Source organism: Orbicella franksi, chromosome 9 (genome assembly GCF_964199315.1).
Source record: "Orbicella franksi chromosome 9, jaOrbFran1.1, whole genome shotgun sequence".
Taxonomy (NCBI): Eukaryota; Metazoa; Cnidaria; class Anthozoa; order Scleractinia; family Merulinidae; genus Orbicella; species Orbicella franksi.
The window spans coordinates 22,975,177-22,989,621 of record NC_138153.1 but is presented as its reverse complement, the minus strand read 5'-3'; the positions used below and the strand labels follow the sequence as shown (position 1 = coordinate 22,989,621).

The following is a 14,445-nucleotide window of genomic DNA, read 5'->3' as shown; positions in this document are numbered from 1 at the left end:
AAAGGCTCAATTTCATCTTTTAGAACTGACGCCCTCCTTTCGCACGGAATGGTAAGGAAAGGTTAAATGGCCGCAAATTGGCCTTGCTAGCCCACACACTGCAGATCTAATCCCAGTCTCCGCTGTATTAAACATCTGAGAGTATTTTTCTTTTCCATGGATGGGATGCTAGTCCATCGTATTTATCCGCCCACACCCCCAGCTCCCCCCCCCCCCCCCTTCCCCTTTGCAGCGAACTACTCTTACAGTAACGAAAGAAGAAAGAAATATAAACAGGAGCCATAATCGGGGACGGAGACCGTAAGTCTTGGGGTCCGCGCGCAACTATGATATAGGACAATTTTTCTATTTTTAGAACAAAATGCGCCATCCTGACGTCACATATCCGCGCGGATCCACGCACATGTCGGGGGCTCTCGCGTGAATGTTGTCACGTTGCCTGATCAAATGGTGAGAGAGGCGAGATTCTCTTGCAGATTTTTCACAGCGATGGCAGGGAATAAGGCAGGGAATTAGATCCAGGGCTCTTATATGTAGCTTTATGCTCTAAACTAATGGAAAAAGTGAGATTTTCAGAGTCGAAAACAAGACTTTAATTTCGCGCTGTGAATGAATAATAATATGTGCTCGCGCTAGTTGAACGCGTAAGCTTTTGCGTTTGTTCTGTAAAGAAAAGTTATGAAAGAAAACTCTTTACTCTGGTATCGAGTTCATTTGAGAGTTTCCCAAACAATGCTTAATCATAACCAAACTCTGTTTTTGATAGTTTCTTATCGCTTCTGTTTGTTTGGCCAGTTTTCAAAAGTTTTTTAAAGGAAAGTCTCACGCGTACATAAGTAGCTCATTTGCATAGTGCAGCGCGTGCACCTTCAAATCCGAGTCGGTGTTTTCAATTGTCAACAAATCTTGACAAAGATTTCTTTCGTTGTCTTTTGCGCTGAGATGCTGCAACAATTTTCACCAACGCCAAAAGGCTACTAACATCATGTGTATTTCTTTAACATAGTGAAGTTTTACACTGCGAAAATAAAATAGACAAGGAGTTTTGATAACTCAACCAACAAAATCGAAATCTTTATTCGAGTACAGTGACTATTCGAGTTGATTAAAGAAAGCTGATTATTTCTGCTGTATTCACATATTTTCAGCTAAGCTTTTAATATGTTCTGAAACATTTATCAACCTTAAACATATTTAAAAACTAGAGATATTATACGAGTTCGATGTACGTTTTCACACGAAAGTGGGGAAGTCCAATTTGTCATGTTTTACTGACTGTACAAAACACGCATCGGCGGGCGCTCTTATTCATCGACAACAGACAATTTATTAGATTTTTACACAAAGAAAACTGAGCATGATCTACAGACATAAACTTTATTGTCACTTATTGGGCCTTGATAAAGCATCAAGCGTTGCTTACAATTCAGGCGAAACTCAAACTTGCAATTACTTTGTTTTACTTCTCGGTCGAGATGGACTCTGGCGAAATCCTCGCAAGCGCCTGCGGTAAGAGGAGGGAAACTTTGAAGTCCTGAAACGGTGCTATATCCAAATATATCCAACTGGTTTTTTGTTGTGTAATGGAAACGCTGTTAATCTTTGTTCAACATATGTGAGACTGAGAGTGGAGTAATGTGGAGTTCTTGTAAAAGAAGCAGCGGAACACAACTTGGTCAGCGATATAAAGCGGGACAACTAAATTCGGCACTGTCTTACTTCACTCAAACTGGAGCAGCTAACGACGAAAATACTGAAGCAAAATTCCAACAGACATGAACGTATTGATTTGTGGGCCAAGAGTATCAAACATTTCGGGAATTTCGGACGCCATTTCCCCGCGCTATATCCGCAAAAATCCACGCAGCATGTACGCGCGTGTGCCGCACATGATCGCGGAATTTTTTCTAAAAATAGAAAAATTGTCCCATATCATAGGGACAGCCCCAATAGTACAAATGGCGCGCGCTTACAGTCTCCGTCCCCGATTATGGCTCCTGATATAACTTCATCAAACGAGACAAGTCGACCAAAGAAATGTCGTTGAACTAACGCGACAAATGTAATCCAGGGCGTTTATTTACATTAAAGTAATGTTTCAAAGCGCTTTATACTCTGATAAAACATGGGTTTTTGACCAATCAGAGCGTGCGCAGGGTCCTATCTATATTATAATGGTCATTTATTCGCAAATTACGTTCCATATAATTCTTGAAATTTTTCACTCGACTCTTGCGTAGATCTTAAAAGTAAATCCATCGGATAACACAATCAAAAATATTCCTAGGGGTACAACATGTGAAGCTTCGTTGAGCAATTTTCGAAAGTAATAAAAAATTAAAAAGTACAACATTTGTAAGTCACCGATGGGATTTGAACCCATGACCTCGTGTTTACTAGACAGGCGCTCTAACCAACTGAGCTACGGCGCCCTACATTAGATAACGTCGTGTATTATTGTTTATTTGTTTATTTTTTAAAAAGAAAAATAAAAAAAAAATAAAAAAAACATTGTTAATACATGTAGTACTAAGTTGGTGACATGTCCACTTTCACGCTTGGTAATTTCCAGCAGTACTAAGATAGCTCAATACCTCTTAGGATGTTCAGCCTCAAAAGGTCCACAGCGGCAGCTTTCGTGGTTCCTTTTAGCGTATTGAGCTCAAAAAATTATGACAGGAGATATTGTGTTGTTTTAGAAGTGGTACCTCTTAGGGGTCCCTCGGGGACCACCCGGGCTTTGATTTGGCGTTTGAAAGGCGGGGTGCGAAAACTTCCAGAGCCCAAATTCTAAAAATAAAAAGATACCAGAAAGGGTTGAATCCTAGGGTTGGCATGGGAGATGGACGCTCCGGGTCATGAGCTCCTGATCTTGCTTTATTGACGGGACGCGGAAAATTAATCAGCGAAGTTGGACTGGTAACTACAGGACAACACAGAACAATAGCCATAATAATAAATGTTTAGCAGGGAGCATACTTCATCAAAGGTGTTCTTCATTGGGGCCCTGCAACTGTTCTCAGATGAGTTTACACATTGTGCAACAACATTTACAAGAATCTCAACAGGGAAAAACATAGTATTAATTCCAAGTTTGAAGTGAACTTTTCTCTGCCAAATGTTTAAGTGGGCCTACTAAGTGAATTTAGTCAACTGGTGAGGTTCCTTAAAGAACAAGTTCGCATTTAGCGACTATAGTTTCACGCGCCTTGCAGCCACAAGATGGCAGGATTCGATGTCCCGTGGAGAGAAATCTTGAATTTTTTTTTTTTAACTGCCGGCTTCCTACCTTTTTTTTTTTTAACTTTCTATCTTTATTGCTAGCAAATATCATTTTGTTTGTTTGTTTGGTTTCTTTAACTTCCTACCTTGATTTTCTGTTTATTTTTGGACAATGTGGAGGTAATTGTAAATAAAATCTGTTTCTGGAAAGAAAAGTAGGGGTCAGCAAGCTCGTTAAATCTAAGCAAAGCTATAGCAGTGGCCATCTGCCCTATCATTGTTCATTTTAGTACTTAGCGCGCGCACTTGATGCCTGACGTGGCTCACTCTTCATCCTCTCCTGATACCGGCGAAATGTTTAAGCAACCTGCCAAAATACTCTTCACCCTCAAAGATGTTCTCATCATGCTATACGATAATAGGGGTTAAGGTTGTGGATTGCTTGGAATGGTTTGGTCAATGTCATCATCCCTCTTTTTCGCCAAATCTTATTAGCAAAACGTATAAAAGAAATTGATTAATTACTCCATTTAAAATACCTTGGAACACAACAAAAAGAATAGAAAAGTTTAAAACGATGGGTTTCTCGTAGGAGAATACAAAAGTTGAAATTGACATTTAACACAAAAACAAACGCTATCCTTGTCTTAGCGTTCGGCAGAGGATCTCAATGGGGTTAACCGTCAAATGGCCAAAACATTAACCGTCAACCGTCTAAACCGCAATATTTTTACCGTCAACCGTCGAATGAGCAAGCCAATATTAGCCGTCAAATGTCTCAGATATCCTTAATTAAGAACTAAACGATTGTCTAGGGGCAATATATGCTGTTTATATAGCAACGTTTTAATATATCACAAAAAGTATGCTTATGTTCAAGTCCTTCAACTTCTAGTCACGGGAGCAGGCGATTAATGCAGGCGGTTGTAATAAAGGTGATGCAATTACGTTAATCAGACAAACATTTGAAGAGTAAAGACCCAATATTGAATGCACAAATTATAGTACTAATTGGATTATTCAAATATGGACAAATTTGTACCCTTTTATGAAAACTTACGGCCAAATTTGCTTCAACCGTCAAAAAACCAACAATGATAACGATCACGATAATAACGGTTTATTCACATCACATCCGCGCAGTGGCTGTTTGTTTGAGAAGACGTACTAACATGCAATACAACTAAAAATGAAGTTAACAGGATGGACTCTTGAAGCTAACTAAATAGAAAACAATTATCAAAACAGAAAGAATCGTCCCCGGGTGGGCTTGAACCACCAACCTTTCGGTTAACAGCCGAACGCGCTAGCCGATTGCGCCACTGAGACTTGATTTTCATCAAGTTGAATTGTGTGGATGAAATTTTAACTTGCGTAAGGTTTTTGCTACATTATTGTATCTTGCTCGAAAGACATGAAAAGCGAAAAGCCAGGGAATTTGGATAGTAACTGTCTGAGCCAATAAGCCAACAAATAACTGGTATTATATAGTACCAGTTCAATAGAGAGAAGTAGGTTAAGACTTTTCTCAAATAAATATTCAACCACGTTTGGCCTGTTGGTCTAGTGGCATGATTCTCGCTTAGGGTGCGATAGGTCCCGGGCTCGACTCCCGGAGAGGCCCTTTTAATACTCTTTTATTGATGAACACGACATCAAAATGAAACAAGCTACGATGGCTTATGTGATGTCACAAATGCCATATGAAACAGTGAATTACCTTCCCCCTTTAAAACAAATTTCTTTTATTTTTGTGCAAACAATTCTAACTGACCACAATGAAGCCTCTTTATATCAGAATATGGCTTAATCAAGTGTTTCTGTTGGCATCAATATTTTTCAAACCGGTACTTTCCAGCCCCCGGGAGGGGGGGAATACTGCCGTATATAGGGCTATATAGGTAAGTGCCGCAGTAAAGGGTATGGTTTTCAAGCAGTTTACTCTAGCATAGTGTATATAAACCAGAGCGTTTGGGTCTAGAATAGAGTATCATTTGTCACGAAACTGACCAGTTGGTTGAAGATTTTATCTAAAGTAAGGAAACCAGGAATTGCCACTCAAAAATATAAAAAAACTGAAATTGGCAAGTTTAAATTTTTGCAACTCAGCCTCAACGGCGTCGAAAGATGACTATCATAAAACACTACTGGATATTATTAACTGGGGTCCCAGCGGAACATCCCCACCCAGAAATTTCTAAAGTACCCCCCTCCCCGGGTTTTCAGCTACATGTAGTAAAATTATAGACAAAGGTAAATTTGATATAGTCCTTTTGTTTTGTAGCGATCAAAAAAAATCTATAAAAACAGGTTTTTAATTGAAATAAAGGTCAAGAATTAGGAAAAGAGAAATCAGATAAATCAGATAAACATCTTAAGATAGTATTTTCCAGTTGACTTAGTTAAAAGAAATATTGGTCCGTGTGAGGGCCAAACATACGACCTGAGCTAACGGACCAGACACATTGACCTCAATGCCGTCTTTTATTAAGTTATTCTGCCTTTGTACAAGAAATTGACCATAAGTTCGATCAGGTGAGATATAGCAAAGGCTTAGTGGTGTCAGTTATTTTGATAGTCCATTGGGCGGTGGCCGGCAGATTATTGTTTCTATGAGATACTTTAATATCTTTAACAGATATTCAAATATGCAAATTAAAATTTGTCTGATAGTTGTAGCTTTTCAATAAAAATTCATTCCACACACTATATATAGCCTCAAGATCAAGTGTATAAATATATCAATGGGGGCCTTTCATTGAACACTGCCGTGAGCAGCTTCATTGTATCAGAAACGAGCGAAAAAGAACAATGCTTGGTTTGGGTGAAAAGATCAGGTCAGGGTTATTTTCTTCCTCGCGCGCGTTCCGAACTGTGTGTTTTGGATCTCCGAAATAGGCTCACCGAAGCAAAAGTAAATGGTCTGCTACACAAATTTTTTAAACCAAGAAAATTTATTTCAAACTTTTTAAAAACGGCTTGCTTTGTTTTCCATCTAGTCCTTATCAAAACAGAAAAGGGAATTTTAAACTGCTTTTAAAAAAAGCAGTATAAACATCTTAATAGAGTTGCGTTGGTTGTCCTATTAGTGAAGCAAAAAGCTGCCCATGATGACAGCACGTGTGAGTCTCTTCACACCCTGTTTGCAGAGCAGAAATAAGAAGATTGAAAATTAACTGAAGGCAACGATAGCTCTGTTAAGAATCTGCGATGAATGAATGAATATTACTTATTAAACACGATGGAATTTAAGTTATAAGCATCATTATTACCAATAATTCTTAGCGTCAATATCCCTAATAAACGCTCGTGAAAAATACACAGGAAACTTCCGAAAGCTTTAAACCTAGCGTACACAATAAATGTAATACATTGACAAATGTTGCAAAGATATCAATTTATGCCTACTTGTATAATCCAGGTACGCCATGCATTCAGAGTGGTAAAATGTACAGCCGCCATTTTTTCCCACTGTGGATTTTGGCGCACTGTTACAGAAGCCATGACACCTTGTGTCCAAGAAGCCGCACTTAGGCTTCGCCACCAGTGAGCCAGCTGATCTTAAAGATTTAAGTAAATAATAATCGCATTCAATAAATATATTTTCAATGAAAATCTGCTTAACATTGAGAGTATGGTTCGTTCACGGTTTCCTACAGAAAATTTCAATGCACGTTTTAAATTATAACGTGAAAAACAAATATCTAATGACAAATTGATTAAAAAAAAGTTGGAGAATACGAATAACAGTCAATACTGATGATGAGTAATACAGTAATTTTGTGCAGGAAGTTCTGGCACACTACCTGCGTTTTATGAGCAGATAGATGAGGAAAAAAGAACTGCTATAAAAAAAAAACAGAAAAAAAGACAAAAAGAGATGTTATCATGGGTAGCAAACGCATACGAAGCGGGCGCTCTACCATTTGAGCTGATTCCCCATTGTACAGATGCCTTAACTATTGCGAGGCTATTTTGATAAACTTCTCACCAGTTTTCGTCAAGTGTTACAGAAAATGAAAGAGGAGATTTAAATACACCACATTAAAGAATTTAGAACATTTAAAAATACTTACTGCTATTTGTAAAATTTTCAAGAAAATAACTTGCCAATTAAAAAGTCATAGACAAGTGAAAGCAAACGATATAATCTCCCGACGTTTCAGCGACCTCATGACGCCATTATCAAGGGTACAAATGAGAATTAAATTAACAAATGCGAGTTCAAGAGTTACAACTAATTAACATAGCGGAGGTGGCTGCACAAATACTTTAGCACGGATAGAATCCGTTTCCACGTTCAAACTCGGTGTTAATTGTTTGATGTAAAGCATCTCGTTGACAAGACAATCGAATTTGTTCGTGCATTTCTTGAGAACTTTGAAACAGCTGAGGAGTTCCCCAGGGACAGCACCCGCGTGGTCGTTGTCGTTGTAATTAGTTATAACTCTTGAACTCGCATTTGTTAATTTAACTCTCATTTGTACCCCTGATAATGGCGTCATGAGGTCGCCGAAACGTCGGGAGATTATATCGTTTGTTTTTACTTGTCTGTGTATTACTAAATCATTGTTAAAACGAATTAAAAAGGCACTCTTGATCTAAATTTTGTCTTTTGGAATAAAATAATATATATGTAGAATCCGGGCATCGATCCCGGTACCTCCCGCATGCAAAGCGGGCGCTCTACCATTTGAGCTAATCCCCCGATTAATTGTTATATGAAAAACGGAGTCTTAGATAAAATAAATTACTAGTTTTGGAAGAATTTTGGAACACATTTAAGCATATGTGGTACAAGCTGTTGTCATAATATTGCAACAGAAAAATGACTATTTAATAATTCAACTGATGTAGCAAAGTCTGCTATTATACTTTCACATCGCTCAATTATGGTTAATTTACTTGTCAAAATTATCATTACTTGAGTATATTTTCACCCTGAAAATACAAGATTGCATAAAACAGTTCATAAAGGAATCGAGCATGCAATCATAAAAGCACTGCCGAAGTCAAATAAAATCAAAGAGCTCTGTGAGCAAACTCGTGAATTGAACAAATGAATTAAAATATTTCCTGGATTATGTTTAATATTGTTTGGTTTAGGGAATGTCGTGGTTGATTTTCATATTAATTGTACGAGCAGTAGTTCAGTGTTCGCTAATAAGGTACCAAAGAAACAAAGTAACGTTTGGATAAGAAGGCATTACAATTGAAACGATCATGCTATTACATTTGACAAGGGTGGACGATGTCATGTGTTTTAAGAGCCAGTTCCTGTAAATACCGAGAATGAGATGACAGTCGCGAAATTTTCTATTTCTTCATATTTCGCCCAAATAACCTCTATAGTGAGTTGTTTTCGAAAATACCATTCAAAGGTCCTGAAGCGCTTTAGTTTTTTCGAAATCGAGGAAAGTTTGAAAATCGCCATTTTAGCTGCCTGACGCCGCCGAAAATGGCCGAAAATTGTGCATTTCTTTTCGCTCGTACAGATCAACGTGATGATATCTACCAATATACTCTGGGTAGCTCATAGTGCATGTCTTGCTATTTCTAAAGCATTAATTTGATTAGTAAAAGCTTCAGGTTTAATAATATTTTAGGCCGATAAAAGTACCTTCATCGAAGCTCGTGAGCGAAATGGCTAATTTTAGCTAATTTCGATACCATCAAAAGCCCACTGGTACACTGAATTTGAACTCGAAACTAAAATTTTCTGAAAGCCCATACTCTATATTATGTTGTGCGAAAGTCTCTTTTGCGGCCCGAAAAAACTAACCCGTTGAGAGACATAAACGTGTGGTACATTGTGTAAATTTGTCATTCGCAAAACCAATATGGAACTTGGCCAGCTACCTTCATCAAGAACAAAAATAAGCGAATGGAAACCTTTTTCGTCAATAAGGATACTTGTAATCTGTGTTTTTTTCCTTTTAGATTGACCAGATGATTAGCTTTCGCAAACATTTGCAGTTAAATCAAAATAGACGCTGCTTTTGGTACATTTTAATGTTATGCAAATTTATTTCGATCACCGGCACGTGCATATCGCCCGAAACTGATTTTCCTTCCGCCTACTGTATGTTTCTTTTTGAAGGTTACAACTGTAGCACACATTATTCGTTCAATATCAGCAGTTTAACTTTTGTGGAACACCCATGGCCACAGCCGAGCTTGTCTTTAAGTAAAAATAAACATTTTGAAACGTGAAGTTTGAGTAAACAATCGGTTACAGTTGCATCCATCACGTTTGGCGTAAATATTCGAACACAACCATTTCATGTAAACAGGTACACTCTACTTTAAAAACAACCATCTCATCGCAGCATTTCTTGGAATCCTGGTCTGAGACCAGGTAATGCCGTTAACAAAGCGCGAGCAGTTGACGAAACTTCATGATCAACTGTCGAAACGTTGTACTTGTGGAATAAGCAAGATGATTCAAGCTTTGTATTTCTAACCCGTGTGCTTGCAATTCTTATGGATACAGTTCCCCTGTCTTTTATCACCAGATTTATAGATGAATCGTTCGTTTCCTATCACTTAATATGGCACATACCTCTGAATAAAACACATACTGTGACTTCATTTTCCTTGGAGTGTTCCAACAGGCGTCCAATTGCAAAACGCAACCAACAAGACAGAAAACTACAAAGGCTTCTTTGTCAATCGCACTACGCTGTCCAGATTTCTTTCTTACAAAGTTTCCAGACTTCGGTTTTCTAAAATTCCAAGACTTCGCCGTTCTGTTAGCCAGTCCGAATAACTGTCATGGCATTAGTTGAGTAAGTACTTGACTTTGTTTGGTGGTCCCACTTCGGACAATTAGGCAAATGTGGATTGCGTGACAATCGGCCACCGTACCAAACAAGTCGATATCTGACGTTTTGCAAAGCGAGTGAAGATGGCGACGTGGACCTCGAGGGGAGGGAGACACCCGTATAAGAAAGACGGGGGTGCTCCTGAAAAATTTTGATCCCCTACGATCCCCTAAGAGGTACCAAAATCCTGTTTTTTCTCCTCTAAAAGATACCAATTCTTACATAACACATTATTTCACCGCGTCATATTTTTTTCGGCTCAATACCCTAAAAGGCATCGCAAAAGCTCCCACTTTGGACCTTTTGAGGCTGAACACCCTGCTACTAAAACTTCATTTTTAACCCCTAAAAGGTACGACGAGCTCCCCCGCCCCAGGGGAGGGGGGGGGGGGCGTGGACAGGAAATCCAAACTGCTCCTTGCTCGCCTCGTGTAGGCAAGGTGTTTTCTCTATGTCTGGCTGAAAAAATGGAAACTACAGTCGATCCTGCACAACCATCTCTCCAAAAAGGACCACCTCTCTGCAACGGCCACTTTTTCCATTCACTCTTATTTTCATCTCTCTACAACGGCCACCCCTCGACAACAGCAACAGCCACTAAAACACGTCCCAACTGCCAAAAAAACCTCTGCACTACGGCCATTTAATCAACAACTGACGAACGCTGTCTACAAAACTCCATATTTTATTGGACATGGTCACGAAACTTGAACCATGCCGCAGGTCGTTGGTCTCTATTTCTGTTTGGTTTCTTTCTTATTGATATGTTTTGATTGTGTTACGAATTTACATGTTACACTAAGCCTTTTTTAAGATAGAAATGTTGAAACCCAAGAAAATATCGGTGTCATATTTCACCCCTACTGATACCGCTCCATAACGTCGACTTTCCTCTGTCCCCAAGGTGGCCGTTGTAGAAAGTTTCGACTTTATTACCGTTAATAAAAAAACACACCCTTCCTATTGAACTTTAAAATACAGGTATATTGCTCTAGGGCTTTGGTATAGAAATGCACCAGGGACATGACTGGGATGGAAAAAGAAGGCCTGGGAGGCACTAGTCTTAAATGGGTACGTGTTGAGAATTTACGCACATATTCACTACTGTTACCGGTTCTTTTTTAATCCTATATAAACTATACGGTCCAAAGTCCACTAACGGTCACTTCTCCACAGTGAACTCCTCTCTACAGCAGACACATTTTTTTTGTCCCGGTGGACAGTCCATACATTCGCTCTTATTTTTGCCTCTGAAATGCGCAAAATAAGGCTACAATACATAATGCCTAACTATTTTATACCGCCTAATTATTGATGGGAAGTTCGCTAGGTCAATAATTGTTAATTCTCAAGGTAAAATAAAAGAAAATTTTAGCTCTTCTGAGTGTCCGATTTTTGGAAAGCGCTCATATTATTGTCTATATAGTTTAGCAGAGGGCAACAGGGGTGAGCATTTGTTACGAGTATCGTTGTAGAGCAGGGTGGTTTCCAGACAGAACTCAGGATCGCCGGTAACAGCAACAAACTAATTTATTTCCGTAAGATAACTTCGCGACTTTACAGCACTAAGCTTCTTCAAATTTGAATCAATCTCTAATGTACATGAGGCTTATAGTTCTAGTAACTTCTATTAAGAGCTAAATTAAGTAGTTTGACACAGTTTCTAATCTGAGTAATTACATAAGGATCAGAACGTTCTGGAATGTTCTTATATAAATTGGTCACGGCTGAATGACTTCCGGCTCTAGATTGTTCTAGAACTAGACTTAGACAACTTTTCGTAACAATATGTATCTAAACTCACACCGCGTATCTAAGATCTGATGCCCTCTAGGTCTCCTTTGTCCTTTTTGTATTCCAACCCTATCACCGGTGCATTTCTATTCAAAAAGTACGAACGACAAACATGTATTTTAAAGGTAAAGAGGAAAGGTGTTTGCACAACTTTTGTGAACGCGGTAATACTTTCCATTAATCTACGTAGACATGCCGTGACAGCAGGACCCGCGCACGGCTCTGTCAGTTCGTCGAGTTCTGTCCTCTTGCGGAATTAAACAACACCCCCTTCCCCCTAAATCCTTCAATTTCGTCCAAAAATGTTTATTTAGGCTGACAGTGCGAACCACGTTACTTGCACGAGCAAACAGTTTTACTCGCCGCCATCTTCACCCACTTTGGACACTTTGCAAGTGGCCGTTTGTCACGCAATCCTCATTTGCCGGATGGACTGAACTGGGACCACCAAACAAAGTCAAGAAATTACTCAACTAACACCATGACAATTATTCGGACTGGCCAACAGAACGGCGCAGTCTTGGAATTTTAAAAAAAACCGCAGTCTGGAAACTTTGTAAGAAAGAAATCTGGACAGCGTAGTGCGATTGACGAAGAAGCCTCTGTGGTTTTACTGTCTTGCTGCTTACGTTTTGTAAGTGGCCGCGGACGACTGTTGGGACACCCCAAGAAAAGTGATGTCACAGTATGTGTTTTATTTAGAGGTATGTACCATATTAGCTAAAGAAACGAAAGATTCATTTATAAATGTGGTGGTAACAGACAGGGGCAATTGTATCCATAAGAATTGCAAGCACACGGGTTAGAAATACAAAACTTGAATCATCTTGCTTATTCCACAAGTACAACGCTTCGACAGTTGATCATGAAGTTTCGTCAACTGCTCGCGCTTTGTTAACGGCATTACCTGGTCTCAGACCAGGATTCCAAGAAATGCTGCGATGAGGCGGTTGTTTTTAAAGTAAAGTGTACCTGTTTACATGAAATGGTTGTGTTCGAATATTTACGCCAAACATGATGGATGCAACTGTAACCGATTGTTTACTCAAACTTCACGTTTCAAAATGTTTATTTTTACTTAAAGACAAGCTCGGCTGTGGCCATGGGTGTTCCACAAAAGTTAAACTGCCGATATTGAACGAATAATGTGTGCTACAGTTGTAACCTTCAAAAAGAAACATACAGTAGGCGGAAGGAAAATCAGTTTCGGGCGATATGCACGTGCCGGTGATCGAAATAAATTTGCATAACATTAAAATGTACCAAAAGCAGCGTCTATTTTGATTTAACTGCAAATGTTTGCGAAAGCTAATCATCTGGTCAATCTAAAAGGAAAAAAACACAGATTACAAGTATCCTTATTGACGAAAAAGGTTTCCATTCGCTTATTTTTGTTCTTGATGAAGGTAGCTGGCCAAGTTCCATGTTGGTTTCGCGAATGACGAATTTACACAAATGTACCACACGTTTATGTCTCTCGACGGATAAGTTTTTCCGGGCCGCGGAAGAGACTTTCATACAACATAATATTGAGTATGGGCTTTCAGAAAATTTTAGTTTCGAGTTCAAATTCAATGTACCAGTGAGCTTTTGATGGTATTGAAATTAGCTAAAATTAGCCATTTCGCTCACGAGCTTCGATGAAGGTACTTCTATCGGCCTAAAATATTATTAAACCTGAAGCTTTTACTAATCAAATTAATGCTTTAGAAACAACGAGACATGCACTATGAGCTACCCAGAGTATATTGGTAGATATCATCACGTTGATCAGTACGAGCGAAAAGAAAATGCACAATTTTCGGCCATTTTCGGCGCTGTCATGCAGCTAAAATGGCGATTTTCAAACTTTCCTCGCTTTCGAAAAAACTAAAGCGCTTCAGGACCTTTGAATGGTATTTTCGAAAACAACACACTATAGAGGTTATTTGGGCAAAATATGAAGAAATAGACAATTTCGCGACTGTCATCTCATTCTCGGTATTTACAGGAACTGGCTCTTAAACATTTATCATTTTTGTTTCTGGTTCACTAAGAAATAGTTGGCAGTAAATGTAGGTGAAAAGTGAACATCGGAAATATTGAAAAATCAAGGCAATACTGTCTTAATGAAAACATTAATCATTCTCTCTTTATCAAATGAGATAAACAGACACGAGTTTTGAGTTTTGTTGCAAAATGGCATTTTCAGGTTCTGCTTATAAGGACGTACAAGGACACTTTCATGACATTTTCGATGGAAGTTTCCGATGTAAGGATTTCGTGAAATGCAAAGTCTAGGCGATATTTTCATTTCAACTTGCGACAAGGCGTAAACGTAAACGAGCATACAAAAGGTTTAACTAGTATCTTTCAGTCTTTTCTCAGCTCTGCAAACAGTAAACTACACATAGTAGCTACTTTAAAAAGTAGTGAAAATCAAATAGCCTCTTCAACTCGCAGTTTTCTCTTTAGCGGCCGCTCGAGAGAACAACTAAAATGGCATCACGTGATCAGTGTTTTGCAAACCGCAGAGCCACAAGAAACATTGTCACGTGACCAGAATTTTTGAACCGCAAACTAAAACCAACGGTCTGTGAAGCGGGCCGAAAAAAAGCCCTTGTCC

At 38.9% G+C, this 14,445-nt stretch overlaps 2 non-coding genes across 2 annotated transcripts; both read right to left on the bottom strand.

Annotated features, from left to right (window-relative positions):
• Positions 1–2,358: 2,358 nt before the first annotated feature.
• Trnat-agu (transfer RNA threonine (anticodon AGU)) lies at positions 2,359–2,432 on the bottom strand. The gene has a single exon. It is a non-coding gene; the product is annotated as a tRNA-Thr (tRNA).
• Positions 2,433–4,477: 2,045 nt separating this feature from the next.
• On the bottom strand, positions 4,478–4,551 carry Trnan-guu (transfer RNA asparagine (anticodon GUU)). The gene has a single exon. It is a non-coding gene; the product is annotated as a tRNA-Asn (tRNA).
• Positions 4,552–14,445: the final 9,894 nt, after the last annotated feature.